Consider the following 8,710-nt stretch of genomic DNA (forward strand, 5'->3'; position numbering starts at 1 on the left):
TTAAAAATAACACTTTTAATAATCATAATCATAATGATAACTATAATTATAATTTTTCTATTAATTATAATAACAGTGATACTAGTATTGAATACAATAATATTAGTAATATTAATAATAATATACAAATTAAATGTATTAAATTTCATAATAATATAAATGCTATCAATTTTAATATTAGTATTAATATTTATGAAAATAGTAATAATAACTATGTTCTAACTTGAAATTACTTTTAATATATTAATATTACAATTTATTAATTATGTAATGTTTAATAACTATATAATATATATAATTGAATATTTATACATTTTATATATATTATAGTATACATATAATAAAAATTATGTGTAGAAATCATAAATATATATATATGTATATATATAAATTCATTTTAGTAATAAATTTTATTATAACTTATATTGTTTTATTTTATATAATTAATTCTAACAATTTATAATATATATAATATTTCATATTTTTATATACATATACATATTTATATATTTGTATATATATTTTTAAATATATGCATATCTAATTACGAGTAATCGTTCGTGAATCATTGGAAATAGTCAAAGGTCAAATGGATTCATAAAATAGCTCAAAAATTTTGAGACTCAACATTACATACTTTGCTCATCGTGTCGAAATTATATAAAGATTAAGTTTAAATTTGGTCGGAAATTCTCGGGTCATCACATAGGTGTTAATCAAGGAAAAGGAGCTTCAAGTGATCAAGGAGTCTTGTTTAATCAAGGTGAGTTTATAGGGGGTGAATTGGGCGGGTCAAGAGTGGCTTAGTGTTCCCGGATTGCATCCGTGCAAGAGGGCAACGACTAAGTGCACTAGATAGATAGCTTAGATAGAATTATTAGGTTCACCTAATAATTGTATCTATGGTTGATGATTAGCTTAGGCAAGGTTATTAAGCTTGCTTAGTAATCTTGCCTATGGTATGACTTAGCTTAGACACTTTGGGTGCCTATGTATGTATGTATGAATGTAATGTGATCAAGGTAGCTTAGGCATACGTGTATGTCTATGGTCGTGTTTAGCTTAGACATAATTACTAAGGTTGACCATTTGGGTTGGAAAGACAAAGTGACGTAATGATTATGCTCAATGATATATGTTATATTATCCGCCTATAACTCACTAATCATGAAAGCTTACCCCTATGTTGTTTTATGTTTTATAGGGACGAAAGGACACCGTGAAGGTAAGGAGCCTATGTGAGGATAGCGGAGCTTTGGGTTTTAGTAAGTGGTAGTGCAAGTCCCTATTTTGAATCTAGTTCTAATGATACTGCTTAACAACGCCAAGTCTTTTGTACTCGTAAACTATGTCTCTTTTAAGTTTTGGGACCAAATGTCATATTTTAGAAGTGTAAACAAGTCGCTCATGATTAAAAGATTTCCGTAATGTTTGACGATGTAAGAAACTATTTTAATTAAGTTTGTTTATGTATTATGTTGTTAAAATATGTTGGGTGATGATAAAATGTTGAAAATGTGGTTTTTGTAACATGTTGCAGCTCAGTATCAGCAACCGTGTAAGGTTGCGCCGCGACACTATATGTTGCGCATTGACATAACAAACGTTTTGATTTCAGGAGGGTGGTTAAACAGATCCAAAATTCTTTGAAAGGCCGCGCCGCGACCAAGGGTTGCCGCGCCGCGGCATATCAATGGGTCTGAGCGGTCACTAAAAAAAAATTCCTTATCGTTTACGGGCGTTAAACCTATCAAGATCAACATATTGATGTGGAGAATTGCAAGAAATAGCCTTCCCACTCGCTTAAATCTTGTTAGCAGAGGCATCGTTATTTACAATATTTTGTGTCCGACTTGTAACGAATATAAAGAATCAGCAGATCGTCTGTTCTTCAATTGTGTTCTAGCTCAGGATATATAGCGAAAACTGCATATATGGTTGGATGCAGGTATACCAAATTTAAATTCATGGACCGACTGGAATTCTTGGTTTGATACTTGGGCCAGGCTCAAAGCCTTAAAGATACGGGCTTATTATGTTATGTCAGCGTATTTCTAGATTATGTGGCATTTTCGTAATGGTATTGTTTTTCAAGACAAGGTGCTAAAGAAAGGCGAATTAATTGATCTTAGTCGTTCTATTTCATATTTTTGGCTTTACAATAGAAGTAAAGATAAAGTTACATGGAACAATTGGCTATTAAAGCCGTTGTGATTGCCTTGTATTTTATTTTTTTCTTTTGCCTACTAGTATCTTACTAGAGGCATAATAAAATTGCATTTGCCGTTTAAAAAAATAAAAAATAAAAAAAGAAAGAATAAAGGGAAAAAACCCACTAAATTTTACTAAATTCTCATCATTTAATTTTTATTAATTTAATCAGTTAAACTCACATAATTTATTTTGTTTAAAATCTTTGAAAAAAAATTATTGAAAAGTAAAAGTAAAGAATAATCGTTATGTACAATTTATTTATGTCGTTAACAACATCTCATAGGATTATCGTTAGAAAAATCTAAAAGACTATGCAATTATAAAAGTAAAGAATTTTAAATTACACAATAAATAAAATATACATACATTTTTTTTTGGAAAATATTAAACAATTAAATAAATAACTAAGTTAAAAATGTTTGGTTTTTACGGTGTAAAAAATCCAAAAGGACCAATCATATTGCATATTTTTACACTATTTACTATATATGGAGTTGACATGTAAAGTTTTAAGAAGATTGTTGACTATTTTATGGCAAAAAACTTTCAAAGAATGGAAGGTCGATTTGGTTCCGTCAGATTCATTGGAGTTAAAGATCCTGATGGCTAAATCTCTGTTTATGATTTGGATTGGTAATTATCATATTTATGCTCTAATTTCAATGTTTAAATGTCCTTCTAAACCTTTACATGAAGTGTATTGATCGAATAACAAAAGGAATGAGGCATCTTTAAAATCTACATTTGCATGAATTTTGAAGATGGATATGAGTATGAATGAGAATTCTAACTAAAATCAAGTTCATGCTTCTACGTCTAAGAAAAAGTAACCATTCCTGATGTCGATTAGATGCATATTCCTAACATTTTAGACGTGATTATGATCAAGATGAAATCGATGAAAATTTTCTTGAAGAAGGTTTTGATGATGTTTCCTTACAATGTTGGAGGGTTGGAATTCAAGTCAGTGCATACTTGTAAGGCTTTTAAAGAAAATGTTTTTCGCAAATCTTTCTATTTTATTTGTAAATCGATATCCAAATCTTTTGTAGTTGATGACGGTTTTACATGGATTGACATTGTTGGACTTCCCTTATGTGCATATGGTACTAATTCGCATAACAAAGTTGGCATTTTATGAAAAGTTTTATTTTTCTTTAAGAATGACAAGACTTCTTCTATGAATCATGGCCGAATTTGCATCACAACTAGACAATGGGTGGGACTTCAAAAAGTATTTAGCCAACATATGTGAAATGGATTTTGAAGTCTATGTTCAAGTGGTTGCTTATTAGATTCTAGAGATTGATTCCCGCTTTTTAGTTTCTAGCAAAGCAAGTTCTCTTAATGGTGAAGATGAGCAAAAAGATGATGTTGTAGATGACAATGCCAATTCTAATATTGATGGAAGTGTTATGGATCTAAGAGAAAATCTTATGAGAAACATGATTGTAAGTAACTATAAGGGGGTTGAATAGTTACATAGTTATTTTTGAGAATTTTAATTTAATTCGTTTTAAATCAATTTTCCTTCTTAAACAACTCTAAGTGTTTGCAATATAAGTAAAGGAACTAATGCGCGAGTCACAAACACCATGATATATAGTGGTTGAGGAGTATGTTAACCAATACTCTTTGATCCACCCCTCAATCCAATGATTGAGAGTTTCAATAAGATTTCTCCAAAATCAGTGGAGAGCCGTATTCACACATAAAGCTCTCAAAGAGCAATCACAATCTGACACAGAGAAATCGTTAGCTCACAAAGATGAAACTCCTAGCTCACAAAGAGCAAAGATGACAAAGAGCAACCCCTAATTGTTGGTGCATTTTTATTTTTTTTTGTATCTCCAACCGCTAGAAGAATAGACTATGACCTATACATCTATATTGTACACCATGGTTGTTTGGAACACACGAAAACTAATGTCACGGAAGCATATATTACCTAATAGACTCGCGCACGTGTAACACCGGCCTTATATATATATATATATATATATATATATATATATATATATATATATATATATATATATATATATATATATATATATATATATATATATATATATATATATATATATATATATATATATATAGGGGCAGGATCAATGTGGAAGTAACCAATCGGGGAGAAGCGGGGGGGAAGCAAAATTTTTTTTTCGTTTTTTTTGGAAAAAATTTTCAGGTATCAAGATCACACGAAAATATGAACATTTAGTAAAGACACTTCGTGAAGAGTGTTATTATTTAGGCGAAAAAATGGTCGACAAAAATAACATTCAAGATAATGTTGATCGTGAAGAATGTTAACGTTTTTTTTTCACATTTTGTGAAGTAAAATTTAGCCCGATTTAGAGTTTAGGGTTTAGGGTTTAGGGTTTAGGGTTTAGTGTATTGGGTTTAGTCCCTAAACCCAAAACCCAAAACCCTAAATTCTAAACCGTTCGTGTTAAAAACTCAATCTAAATCCTAAATCTAAACCCTAAACCCTAAATTTCTAAACCCTAATATCTAAACCCTATAATCCCTAATATCTAAACCCTAATATCTAAAACCTCAACAAACGCTCAAAAAACACGATAATAGTTACTTTCCCCTTGATCCTACCATTATATATATATATATATATATATATATATATATATATATATATATATATATATATATATATATATATATATATATATATATATATATATATCATAGTGGAAGACAATAATTTATTAAACACAACAATAGTTACATTATTACATAAATGTACATATATCATTAACGTTTACAAAACGGTGTTACTTTATTACAAAATACCGTTTATAAAAGTCCACATCAGAGTTCGCTCATCAAACATGTCATCAGATTCATAGAAATTTGCGAGAATTTATTCCCAGAGTATACTTATCATCACTAAGTTCATAAGCTCTTAGAATGAGTCAATTATTTATCCCTTCCAGCTGGCTAGAATTTCTCTTAAACTTGACTTTACCTCTTAGGACTAGTTACCCATTGTGTTATAATATATGAGCTTCGTATCTCCAAAAAAATTCCAAGTCATTCTAAGCTTTAATTGAGTTTGCTTGAGAACAAGCAAAGTTCAAGTGTGGGGGATTTGATAGCACCGAAATCATACATATTTTTATACCTTTTTTGCGGTGCTATCGTCCTCAAATTCACACATATATGACCTATTCCTTTGTTTATCTAGGCAAAATGAGCAAGGGCAACTAACCGTGTTAAAAATTCATTTGCGATATTTACAGGTACAATTATCGAGAAACAAGCCTAAATGAATAAGCTAAAGAAGACCTGAGATATTGCTCAGGCCGGCGGCCAAAAACCTCAGTCCAGCAGCCTCACTAAAGTCAAACAGAAGTCAAATTAAAGTCAAACATTGAAGAAAAGTTCACGTGCAAACTCAATACGAAGTCTAACATCCCTAGTACGGCAGCCATGCTAAATAAGAAAATTATACGACTTTAATGAAGAATGTTCAAGAGACAGCTCATGCCGCCGGCCAAGAAGTCAAAGTCGTCGGATGTATTTAAGGAAATGATTAATGCGTCTCAGTAAAAAAAAGAAACTAAATCAAAGAATCTCTTAGGTCGTAAATGCTCAACTCGGTGGCGTAAATGCAAGCAAAAATACAGAAGATACTTTCCAAAACTGAAGATGGCGGTTGATGTTCCCAAGATTTTGGACTCGGCTCCACTGCCTTAACTAGGCCAGTGGCTGGATTTTTCTTATATACAAAAAGCTCGATTTACGTAGTGTGCAAGATTTTACTTTATAGTTAAGGTTTCAGTTTCTGTTTCATTTTTGTCTCAAATTTACATTCAAAGTACCCCATCAACTTACTTTCAGGCAATTGTAATCAAGATTCAATTAAATTTTAGGTGTAAAGCCGATTGTTCTACCTTTTATTCAAGTTATTGAACAACATTGCATTTTACATTCCTGCTGTTCATCTTTTATTTAAGGTATAATTCCGTATTTATTATTACTGTTATATAATATTAATAGGTTTATCTCTTTATCTGCTTTATTACTGCAATTATGACACTTGCTCTTGATCTCGTTTTAAATCTTCTAAACTTGCTCTTGATCTCGTTTTAAAACTGGAATTTGGTCCTAGTGATTTCAGTAATTACATATGGTCTTTACATAAGGTCTTTACATAAGGTCTTTAGAAACTGATTTCATATTCAAATTTGGGTGAAATCATTGATTTTTGTTAGTTTTTGTGTCAAAGTGGGTTTTGAATCAAAACTTGAATTTGAAGTGTTGTTAATGTCAAATTGATGTTAGTAAACATTTCTGTATGAGTTGTGTATGTTTCCTAAGTATTTTTAGTGTTAAAATAGTGCAAAAACGAGATGTAGGGCTTAAAATCACGAAAACAGCGACCTGGTACTGATGAATAGCATCCGTAAGGATACAGGATGCATACATATGGATACGGGTTGTATCCGGACCATTTTGGGTGTAACTGTACGGATACAGTCATACAGATGCATCCTTGCGGTTGCAGGTTGTCAGCATTTTATGAAACTTGTTTTGGTCGTAACTTTAAAACCGTCACTCCGTTTTTGATGAATCAAATAACTTTGGAAATATATTGAGGTCTACTTTTCAATGGTAAGGTTTTAAAATAATAAATCAGATTTTATTTGGGGTCATAAATATATGATAGCTTATATGCTTCGGTTTACAAGCGTATGAGGGCTGTTTTCGTATTGACTGTTATGTATCCTTGCCAAATAATGAATGTAGAGTTATATGTTGTTGTTTATAGTATAAATTGATGATATGAATGATTAGAAAAGTATACTAACTCACAGGTGATAAAGGAACGGAGAAGACTCAGTAACATTAGACCACTGAGTTCTTGCTGGTAATCGGTGAGTGGGACTATACTTATGGATATTGGTATTTAGTAACAAGTGTAGTTACTACCCGCTGTTATGCTGGTAAAGATTATGATAATATATGTAAGCATGTTGATTACTGTAGTAATTATAAGTAGTACGTGATACTACTGTTATCAGGTTGCCCGATTAGATTGAATCTATAGCATGCCCGAATCCCGATTAGGGAGCCATGTGTTTATTAGTGATGTTACCTACCATGAGGTTGTAGGTGGTCTATGTGCACATGTGGGAACTATCAGTGTATAGAAAGGACAAAAGAGGTCAACCGTGTATAGAAAGGTTGGGCTCATTGGTTATTGTAATGGCAGTATATTGTAATTGACGTATGTAAACGTCAGGATAGGTATACTTAGTGAAAATAACAAGGGCTATCGGTAAAACTCTAGCTTGATCAGCTAGTAGTTGGAGACCTGGTAGGGTCAACGATCCTCTTGTATTTATAGCCGTTAGTGCTATGTATAGCCGTTAGTGCTATGAGAGTGAATAGCTGTGTAGAGCTATTGATACTTAGTGAATAGCTGTGTAGAGCTATTGATACCTTTATTGTATAGCTATGTAAGGCTATGTTAGTGTAGTGCCTTTAGTGAATAGCTTGTTGATGTTATTCTGATCTATTAGCTGATTGTTTGCCTAGCTGTGTATGTTACAGATATGTAATGCTATATTATATGATAGCTATGTAATGCTATATCCACATGCCCGTGACCAGATGAATGATCTTTAAAAGCTAGGCTTAGTACTTGATAGTAATATCTCTTGGGATATCTCATTCACTTAGCGTTGTGCTAATCGCCTACATTTTCTCCCGTGCAGGTTATATTGTTTTACTTGCTAGGGATGGGAGATGATAGTCGTGCTTTGGTTATGTTTGAGATACTGAAGAACTCTGATGTTTAATATAACTATGTATAAGTATTTTGAAAAGTAACACCAGTTGTATTTTAATATATAAATGTTATATACTTTAAATACTTCCACTGTGAATAAAAAAATACAGTGTTACAATTAGCTCCTTGGGCGTCCATAAGACCTTACATGTTAATTTACACCACTAAACAGACTTAGAATCGTGATATCGATATATTAACGAATTGGACCTCTTAATGTATTCGGTATGTGTGGGTGGAACTTCTGGATTAAGTCCCTTAGGGTGATCATACGTTTAATCTTAGTGGCACTTAAGTGACAGTTAGGTACACTTCATGAGTAAAGGGATTAACGACCCCGATGCTCATGTTCAACACTCAAAGCCATTCAAAGAGACGTTCTTAAAACATGATCGGATTAGACATAAAATCCTCGACCGAACCGACATCCTTCCTTTCCTATATTTGATCCTATCTCCAATAAATGCATTGTTCCTACAATACAATCCTAGGGACGGGAAAAGATAGTCGTGCTTTGGTTATGTTTAACACACTAAAGAACTCTGATGTTTAATATAACTATATATAACTATTTTGCATAGTAACACCAGTTGTATTATAATATATAAATGTTATATGCTTTAAATACTTCTGCTGTGAATAAAAAAATACGGTGTTACAACTTGGTATCAGAGCTGG

Source organism: Rutidosis leptorrhynchoides, chromosome 9 (assembly GCF_046630445.1).
Source record: "Rutidosis leptorrhynchoides isolate AG116_Rl617_1_P2 chromosome 9, CSIRO_AGI_Rlap_v1, whole genome shotgun sequence".
NCBI lineage: Eukaryota > Viridiplantae > Streptophyta > Magnoliopsida > Asterales > Asteraceae > Rutidosis > Rutidosis leptorrhynchoides.